Source organism: Helianthus annuus, chromosome 1, assembly GCF_002127325.2.
Source record: "Helianthus annuus cultivar XRQ/B chromosome 1, HanXRQr2.0-SUNRISE, whole genome shotgun sequence".
In the NCBI taxonomy this organism is placed as follows: domain Eukaryota; kingdom Viridiplantae; phylum Streptophyta; class Magnoliopsida; order Asterales; family Asteraceae; genus Helianthus; species Helianthus annuus.
The window spans coordinates 139,229,554-139,239,659 of NC_035433.2; the positions used below are offsets into that span (position 1 = coordinate 139,229,554).

The 10,106-nt window shown below is 34.2% G+C and overlaps 1 long non-coding RNA gene across 1 annotated transcript; it reads left to right on the forward strand.

Annotated features, from left to right (window-relative positions):
• Positions 1 to 2,564: 2,564 nt before the first annotated feature.
• LOC110940375 lies at positions 2,565 to 8,852 on the forward strand. Its single transcript, XR_002593094.2, has 4 exons — positions 2,565 to 2,870; positions 3,345 to 3,942; positions 8,166 to 8,234; positions 8,672 to 8,852. It is a non-coding gene; the product is annotated as an uncharacterized LOC110940375 (long non-coding RNA).
• The last annotated feature ends 1,254 nt before the right edge of the window (positions 8,853 to 10,106 follow it).

Consider the following 10,106-nt stretch of genomic DNA (forward strand, 5'->3'; position numbering starts at 1 on the left):
TCTGATCGGATTGTCATCCAATCGGATTACCATTCGACACTTGGTATATTGCACCGTTTTACGTGCCGCTTATCGTTTATGCTATCCTTAACTGTTCAGGCTAACCTCTCTCAGCGCTCCCTTCAATCCAAGGTTGTTTTTATTTATTAAACACAATCAGTGAGTATACTCGAACCCTTTTTGCTTTTATGCTTTATGCACTTTTGGGTGTTACATACGTTACATATTCTAAATCACAATCTACACACAACGCAAACACTATTTATATGCTAATCGCTCTTGCATGTTATGTGTTATTCGATGAATGCATGTATGTTATGTTAACACAGTGATGGTTGCCTCACACCTTAGCAATGATAGTACTATAGTTTGGACTCAGCACCTGTCGTGGACAGGGGTTGTAAAGGGCTTTACTTCACGTGTCCCAGTGGGGATATGTGTTGCGCATTCTACAACTCGCAATCACGTCTGTGCATATTTCTCTGTCGATAACCTACTTGCCTTCACTTTGTACATATTACATGCTGATTATGCGTAAACTATTTCGAACTCTATTATGCTATTACCAAACTTGTATGCTCACATTTACACTATGTGTATTGACCTCTATTTTAACGTATGTGACAGGTGTTTAGGATGTTATCTGCTAGGATGCTTGCTATCTAGAATCGAGTTAGGAAGAGTCTAGAAACCTACAAACAATTTATTTTTATTTGAAATCTGAGTTGTCGTAACATGCTTTTGTTTGGAGAATATCGATATCTGTAATAATTAGATTACTTAATGGGTTATGGTATGGGACATAATATTAACTATTTGGTAATTTAGTCGTTATGGAATTTCTCTCGACAATCTGTTTCGCTCAGTGCATGCCCTGAGGTTTCCGCCTTCGGTTGGGGTGTGACAAGTTGAACGGGTGATTCCGAGTAAGAGATTCTCCACTGGTGAAGACAACGACGATGTTCCACTCACCTTTAAATGCATGAGATTCTGCAAATCCGCATCTCAATCGTGAAGATCCGTTAACTTATCGCAATCACTGATGTGTGTTGTAACGGAGGAAGAACAGATTTGGATTGAAGATCACACTAACGCATTTATCAAACCCTCTGATACCATATACAACATAAAAGCCAAGATCCCCTTTGATGTTAATGTCATGGAGGACCATTTCGTTAAAGATCAACTCCTGCTTGTCACACAGAATAAGTACCTTATCCTGGATCTTGGCTTTTATGTTGATGAATATCTTCATGAATCCCATTGACATTTGTATCAGTGTGAGGGTCGATTTACTGTTGATGCGAAGTCCAAAAGGGTGCTGTTGTCCCCGAGAACCATTTTGTTGAAGATCAGCAACTGCTCATCAACATAAATAAATACCTTCCTTCATTTTAAGGGTGGGTGTACCTATTGGCACACCAATGTGCCTATTGGTACACCAAACCCCAGGGTTTACCTACGCTGCGTATTACACCTATACGCTGCGTATAGATCTATACTCAGCGTAGGTAAAGCATGGATCTCGGTGCTTGATCAGCAATCATTGCACAGAAAACAAGGGTTTATATACGGTGAGTATAGCTCTATACGCAGCATATATAAACCCTTGTTTTCTGTGCAATGATTGCTGATAAGGCTCTGAAATCCATGGTTTATATACGCTAAGTATAGGTCTATACGCAGAGTAGGTAAACCCTAAGTGTGTAGATAGCCAACCAAGGTGTGCAGATAGTTTGACCCCATTTTAATCTTTTCTTTCACAGAGGCAATGGTATTCAAGAGAATAGGTTACCGTTCCTTCAACGTTCTTGATGGATATATTCATGAAAGCGCTTCATTTACGTGAGGGTGGACTCCTTCTTGATGTGCACGTCGGCAAGAGTATTGATGTCCATAACAACCCTTTCCTCAAAGATCTGCTAGTGAAATGGAATACCTTCCGGCCTTAGTCTGGATCTCGAGTTTGATGTTATCAATTGTGTCCTAGTCTTTGAATTTAAGGGATATGAAGTCTTGACCAATAATACATGTGAACAAGGAAAAACAAAGATAATAAGTCAAATAGTTACTTCTTTAGTTGACAATTAATATCGAGTCTATCAAAAAAGTTAACATATCTACCATCAGACATTCAAATGGCATTCCTCCATAACACACATAATTTCACAAACTGAAACAACTTAAAATATGCCAAGAAATTAAAACAAAGATTGAACCAGGAGACAACCAGCCAGCAAAGAGCTCAAAAATTGAGCTGTAGGGATTCTAGTTTATAACAACAAATAAAAATGGAATAGCCATTTTACTCTGTTTGACAAAAAAATATAAATGAGAATTATAATAATTATTAAGAATTTCACACGTTTATACTAATTTTAAGAATTTACTTAGGAAATGAATAGATAACTTTAGTCATCTAAAGGTATAAATAAATAGGTAATAAAACCAAGGAAAAAATAAAAGAAAAATAAAAGAAGTAAAGATAAGATAATAGATATATGTGTTTCTGTTTTTGACCGTATCTTGTTTAAAAGAGACCTGCAATGAAATGAAAGTTACCACACATGAAGGATCCCCTGCAATGAAATGAAAGTGACCACACATGAAGGATCCCGGATTTCCTGCTGGAACCCACTATGCATCACCTATTTATGATCTATCTCCCTTCTCCTTATGAACAAGTAAATTCAACAACTTTTTCATTCAACCTCAGATCTCTAGTTACCTTGTAATTTGTTTATACAAATTCTATTCTGCAACAAGATGAGGTTTATTCGGATACGTCGAGCAAACCTTGAGTGGCGTCTTGTTGAACGGCACGCGGTCAAATCAACGATCGACATGACATGTTTTTGAGCTTCAGAAAGGTGAGTATTATGTTAAGTTTAGTAATTTGTTTTCTAATATTAAGATTTTACTTAGGAAATAAGTAGATGACTTTAGTTATATAAAAGTATAAATAAATCAATAACTAAAACTTCATAAACTACGCTCTCATTCACTATGAAAATATTTTTCATAGATTAAACTTAGAGAATAAAACCTCCATTTAACTACTGTAAAATAACTTGTATATTAGAGTAATAATAGTGTAAAACTAAAAATAATGTCATTAAAATAAAGACATTATATATTTTTGTCACTACCCAACTACTTCATTTAAAAAAATACTTTAAAGTTATAAATAAATGTAAACATATGTAATAAAAGTTTTATGCACTTCAAATAAATTAAAACCCGGAAAGGAATGATAAATGCTCATGTGGGCCAACCAAAGTTACACCTTTTGATTTTTTTTTAAAGGTCAATAAAACAAATTTCATTCATGCACCTACCAACAGGTTGCTTGCTTATTACAAGAGCTGCAAATTCGCCGACATATAGAACCCGACAGAAACAAGAAACAAAACAGAAAAATATGAAGCAAAATAGAAACAACACTACAAAAGGTTCATTAGGATCACCACTCGAGGCGTTGGACGTGGCCAAAGAGGCCAAGAAGCAGTGTAACATTAGAGGAAACAAATTGGAGAGAATATTATTGAAACCCTGCCCTCTTAAACGTCTGCCTCCAGTTTTTGAATATACGAAATATAAATTTTCTTTTATTAAAATCAAATAATTATATTTTATATATCTAATTATCCATCTCCTTAATTAACATAAGCAAAACGGAAGTTTACTCTTCTTTTTTATTGATTTTACCTTATTTATCTAATTAATTTTTTAAATTCCGACATAACTACCACAATCCCCATGTCATTCCGGTGATCAACGACCCTTCTCTGCCTTTCCTTGTACCTATTTTCAGTGTTTAGAGCAACATAGTACTTGTATCTACTTTTGTTTTTACTGTAATGTAGTTCGTACAAGGAAGATCCTTATTGCTGGTTCCATAGGATGGGACAATTATCAAAATCAATCCTCTGCATTACCAAAGTAAATGTGCTATTATTGGTGGTGATATGTTGGTTTTATTGCTTACGGTACATGTGTGTTACTACTTTTTGGTAAAATAAATCTGGTGTTAGAGCATCAATGTTTAGTGTATATAAGGAATGAATAAGCTAACACTAAGGTTGTACGTTTAGTTTCGGTAAGGGAATCGGGGATGTGCCAAGTTGAATTTAAATGGTGAGTAATTTAGATTGCAGGTAGATATATGTGGTTCATTCAGTTACCAAAAAGGGTACCATAACGGAGAAGAATGATACCGCTACTAATGTTAAGAATGTCCAACCTGGGACTATAATAAATCACCCAAATGGTAAAGATGTTTATGTGGGAGTCCCGAAGGTGGGTTGTTTTGCTTTTAAATGTATATTATATGAAAAATGGTAGTTCATAATTAACTAAGTACCTGACATTATATTATAGGACTACACATGTAACGCCCTGCTTTTTCGTACTTTCCATAATTAGAAGGCATTGTTCGTATTTCTATTTTTTGAAATCTTGTATTTTTGTAATCATCTTTTCGTTTCAAGCCATTGTAAATCCGAGACTTCGATCGTAATGAAATTCTATTTTTATACATGCTTTTACGTGTTGCAATACTCGGGTTATGCGTTACCAATCTCCAATACATACGCGCAACTGATACCCAACATACTAGTACTCACAACTTATACGTGCTTGTTAACTATTAAGTATGTGGTTAAATTCTAATACTAAAAATAATCCTAGTAATATAATAATAATAATAATAATAATAATAATAATAATAATAATAATAATAATAATAATATAATACTAATACCTAATATTATATTAATATTGAAATTTACAAAACAAAAAAAAGAAAGAAATGGAGATGGCCTTATGGCCAATCTAGTACACAGCCAATTCCATGGCTAATTTATATTTGGCCACTTTTAAATATGATCATATTGACATTTCATATTATATTATATTTTATAATATGCCACACTAATTAACACCTAATCCCATAGTATTTGATAGATAATAATATGTGCAATCAACTTAGCATATTATAATATTAGGGAATCATTCAAATGAAAACCACTTTTATTGTGAAAACTTGAAAACTAACTGAAAAAAAGCCTAAAAAACATATAAAATTTTTTTTTTCAATTTTTTGATAAAAATCGCTAGTTTTTATATATAAAAAAAAACTTTTTTTCAAAAAAAAAAATTGTGTAGTGCACATGTGTAATAATACACATGTGTAGTATTACACATGTGCACTACACAATTTTTTTTTTTTTTTTGAATTTTTTTTTATATTAAAAAACCTGTGAAATTTGGTTTGCAAAAAAATAAAAATAAAAATAAAATTTTGTATGTTTTTTTGGCTTTTTTAATGGCAATTTGGTTTTAAATAATCTCAACTCACTGTTATTGGCCAATAATAATCCTAACTCATTTAATCACCAATAATAATCCGAACTATTCACTTTTGTTTGTAAAATACTCCCAGTTAAAAAAACACTAACTAGGTTAAAAAATTGTTGATGTGGTATGCCACGTCACCTGCCACATCAGTTGCCACGTCATCAAAAATGCCACGTAGACAGCCACGTCAGCTGCCATGTCATCAAAAAATGCCACATCAACTGCCACGTCAGCAAATTTGCTGATGTGGCATGCCACGTCACCTGCCACGTCAGCAATTTTTTAACCTAGTTAGTGTTTTTTTAACTGGGAGTATTTTACAAACAAAAGTGAATAGTTCGGATTATTATTGGTGATTAAATGAGTTGCGATTATTATTAGCCAATAACAGTGAGTTGGGATTATTTAAATCCAATATGCCTTTTTTAATTAGTTTTCGAGTTTTCACAATAACTAGTGGTTTTTATTTGAACCTTCCCCTATAATATTATAATACCTAACATGTATGTAGGAAAAAAAAAAGAATAAAACATGGTTGTAATAGCCATTCCAATCCCAGGAGCCTTGTGGCAAATTGTTGTTGTTTCAATTATTAAATCCCCATCTCTTATATATTGATTCATCCTATATATAATATACCTATTATACTGGAATCTATATATAATAAAAAAAGAAGTTGAATGAACAGTGTTTTAATATTATTAAATTAGAATTAGAATTAGATTAGTTTATTTAAAACTAGAATGGAATGAATAGTAACATCATTAAGAGATGAGCAAATGGTATCGGGTATTGGTATGGGTCTCAAATTTAATAAACCGGTGTACTTTCGGTACCGGTTCTGCACAGGTATTCACCGGTTTTTACCCTCAAATACCGGTGCCGTACCTGTACCGACCAGTACCGAACCGTACCATACTAGGTATATTCGGTACCGGTACCCACTTTTGGGGATTTCGGTACCGGTTGGTAACGAGCTCATCAAATCCTGTAGCAACACAACAATGCAAGTAATTGCACCATTTAGATTACTTTTCATACACACAGTAAGTAAACTGTATTTTGTTTGAATGAGATTTTATATACACAACAACTTATTTTGCTTTCTTTTTTGTCTTTTTCTGTAATGAATGAATTGTAGCATGTAAATTAACTTGGATATTTAGAATATTAATGAGCAAATCGTATCAAATCCTGTAAACGAACCGGTATCGTATCGGTACCAAATTTAATATACCAAATCATTTTTGGTACCAATTTGGTACCCACCTTTTGGCGTTTTCAGAATCGTTACTTTCGGTTCGACACCAGTCTAGCACCATACCTGTATTTATTGATTTTTACCTTCAAATACCATACCGTATTGTACCGAGCATTTTCGGTGCCGGTACCTAATTTCGATGATTTTCCGGATCGGTACTTTCGCTGCCGTTACCGGTACCGAGCTCATCCATATTTTAACGTGTTAGCAACGTAATAATTGAACTGAAAACAACCGAATTTCCAACGTATAGGACGTGTGGGCCCTATTATTATATATTAGGTTATTTAAAATCGTTTTTTATGACGGAGTGACTAACCTTACCACGTAATTTTATTTATGTTTTGATATTCAGTATTTGTTTGCCGTTGCTGACACGCCTTTTGTAGTCATTGAGTCCCGCCGCAACGCGCGGAATGAAAATAACTAGTTAATGATCAAAACAAACAATAATAATAATAATAATAATAACATCAAGGTTGTTGCAGCCATGCGACCAACAACCTTTATGGCAGCTTTGAATTGTTTTTTTTTTTTTTTCATTTATTTAACAACCAACTAATCCTATTAATTGCAACCAATTTAAACCCTAAATACTCCCTATAAATACCACTCTAATCCCAACCACTTTTTCACTTTTGCAACATTAAAACACTCTAAATTCGCAGTTGAATCCAAGCACAAGACAGATTCATACCATATTACAAAAGTGAGCATAACTCACTCGTTACTCATCCGATTCACTCGATTCTTTTTCCTACTTCTTTCGATTGACCTTAGCTACGTTTCCATTGGGTTTTCATGAAGAACCAAGCCCTGGAACATCATCAAAAAGGCTCCAAAGTTCACTGTTTGTTTCTGTTTTGATTTAAACTTTACTAAACTTTCTTAAACTTGAGTCTAACTCATATCAAATCTATGTCCTTATGCTTATAACCACTTCCATGGTTAGTTAGGCTTAAAAACAAGGTTGAGACATGCAAAATCAAAGGTATAAACCTCACAAACTTTCTGTGTTGTTCAAGGGTTTAACCCACAAGTGATGTTCAAGCTCAAAGCTTGATGATTGTGTGATTTAGGATTAACTTAGGCTATCCTACTTGAAAATCCACACATTGCTTGATGATTTCTCATAGATTATTTGTACATATTCTATTATTACTTGCAAGTTCATGACCCTCCTTGAATGTTCATAACATCAAGTGTAGTGGTGAACACTTAGAGGTGCCTAAATAGAAGACTTGTTCTTCCTACCTCCTACATGATTTCCATGATACTTAGACGTACCTAAATGAAGATTTTAATCTTCTACCTCATACTTGACATATATGATGTAGTATATCCTAATAATACTTATATAACATAATCGCTAAACCGAACACTTGATGTTGAACAAATGGGCATTGTCAAGTTAAGTAGGTATATCATCTAAACATCATATGTGATAGATGATTATTTTCATATGTTACTTTCATGTCATTTTAATTCCGAATCTATAATCTTCGGATTTCCCCAAACTCATACACCTATGTTTTTCCTCATGTAGAAGGACAAGGTGCTCCACTCTAAACAACCAACTTTCTCACAGATTCAAGTAGGAACAACTTGCAAAAACGTGAGTATACTCGAATCCCCTCTTTACGTTTACCACTTTTGGGGTGTAACATGTTTACTTATAAAAACTTACACATGAACTTTTACATAAATGCACAAACATTCTTATAACATGCTTGTATACGTGATTGCTTGATACACTGAACTTGGGTTAATTTCATTTTGTGTTATACTTATCATTAGCTTTGATCGAGCCTATCCTTGACATATATAGCGCTATAGGATTAACGCACCGCCCGTAGACTTGAGGTTATGTCATGAGCTTATTGCATTTCATCATTGGTTTGATATGCTAGACACATGCCGATTTTAATGTTTATCTTGTATCACTTGCTTGCTATGAGGAATCGTTTAAACTCATCTTTTATGCTATGTATGTCTCAAACTTGTATACTCGCCATTGCCTCTGCATTGAACTTTATTTTAAACATGTCACAGGTTGAGGATGATGATTACTATGAAATAAAGTAGCGACGATGCTTAGATACACATATAGACGTGCTAGGTTTAATATGTTGTTTCAAATTTTGTTATTGTTATGTTTTGAACATGTTGTTATTTGGAATTTATGTAATGTTTGACAATTTGATATTTATGAAATGAAATGGGTTTATTTAAATATTGTCACAAATAGTGTTATGAAGTCTCTTGCAATCTTTTTCGTCCCGCTCTGATGATTCCGCCACTGGTTGGGGTATGACAACATCGGTGCTGCTACGATGGTTGCTAATATCAAAGCAATTGTTAGAGGTGATAGATATGGAGTAAAAGGGTGGAGTGGAAAGGTATTAAAAACAGAACAAATGATAGAATACTTTTATTTTTAGTGGCCATGGATTTCCTGGATTACTTGGTATTAAGTTAGTGTTAAAATTCTTTATTTAAGAGAACAACAAAAAAATTCATTATGTTTATTATCATATTTTTAGTTGTAGAAATAGGTGGGCAATGGATAGTTAGCCGCACATTAGTGTTGATGTTAGAAGATGCTCATAAGCTTAAAAAAATACAAATTATTGGTAATCTATGTGTAAGATTAAATATTTTACGTATTAATATTTAATCTATAGCCATCATAATCATTTACATTATAGAGATCAAAATATATTAGAACCTATTATTTAATTAGTTGGTAATTGTTGATGGACCATATTACCCTTAGTAACTAATTAGGTTTCCTCCTGGGTGCTTATATAAGGAGAGTTATGTGGAGGTTTAAGGGTTACTCAGATATACAATTCACACACCCCATTAGCCATAACATCATCACGAAACCTCCTCTCCATAACCGATACCCCTTTTCGGTTCTCTAAGTCCCCATCATCAGTCAGCACCCTAAGGAGGAACCAGATCAAGATGACAGGCATGTCGAACTCCATTACTGGATTCTCCTCTGCACTATCTGCTGTGACAGGTATGATTTATATTGTTTTCTTCATGCATAAACAGAACTGAACCGACAAAATTAGATCAGCTTAAAACAGGAAAGAATATCTCATAATCCCTTAGTTTTCGAATTTTCAGTTATGTCATCACAATTAACAGCTGTTAGCGAGGTTGCTACTCGCAACCATGAGGTTGCTACTCGCAACCATAACGTCATCACTCGCAACCATGAGGTTGCTACTCGCAACCATTACGTCATCACTCGAGACCATGAGGTTGCTACTCGCAACCATAACGTGATTAGTCGAGACCGTAGTTGCGACTCGCAACCATAACGTGATTAGTCGAGACCGTAGTTGCGACTCGCAACCATAACGTGATTAGTCGAGACCGTAGTCGCGACTCGCAACCATAACGTGATTAGTCGAGACCGTAGTTGCGACTCGCAACCATAACGTCATTAGTCGAGATCGTGGTTGCGACTCGC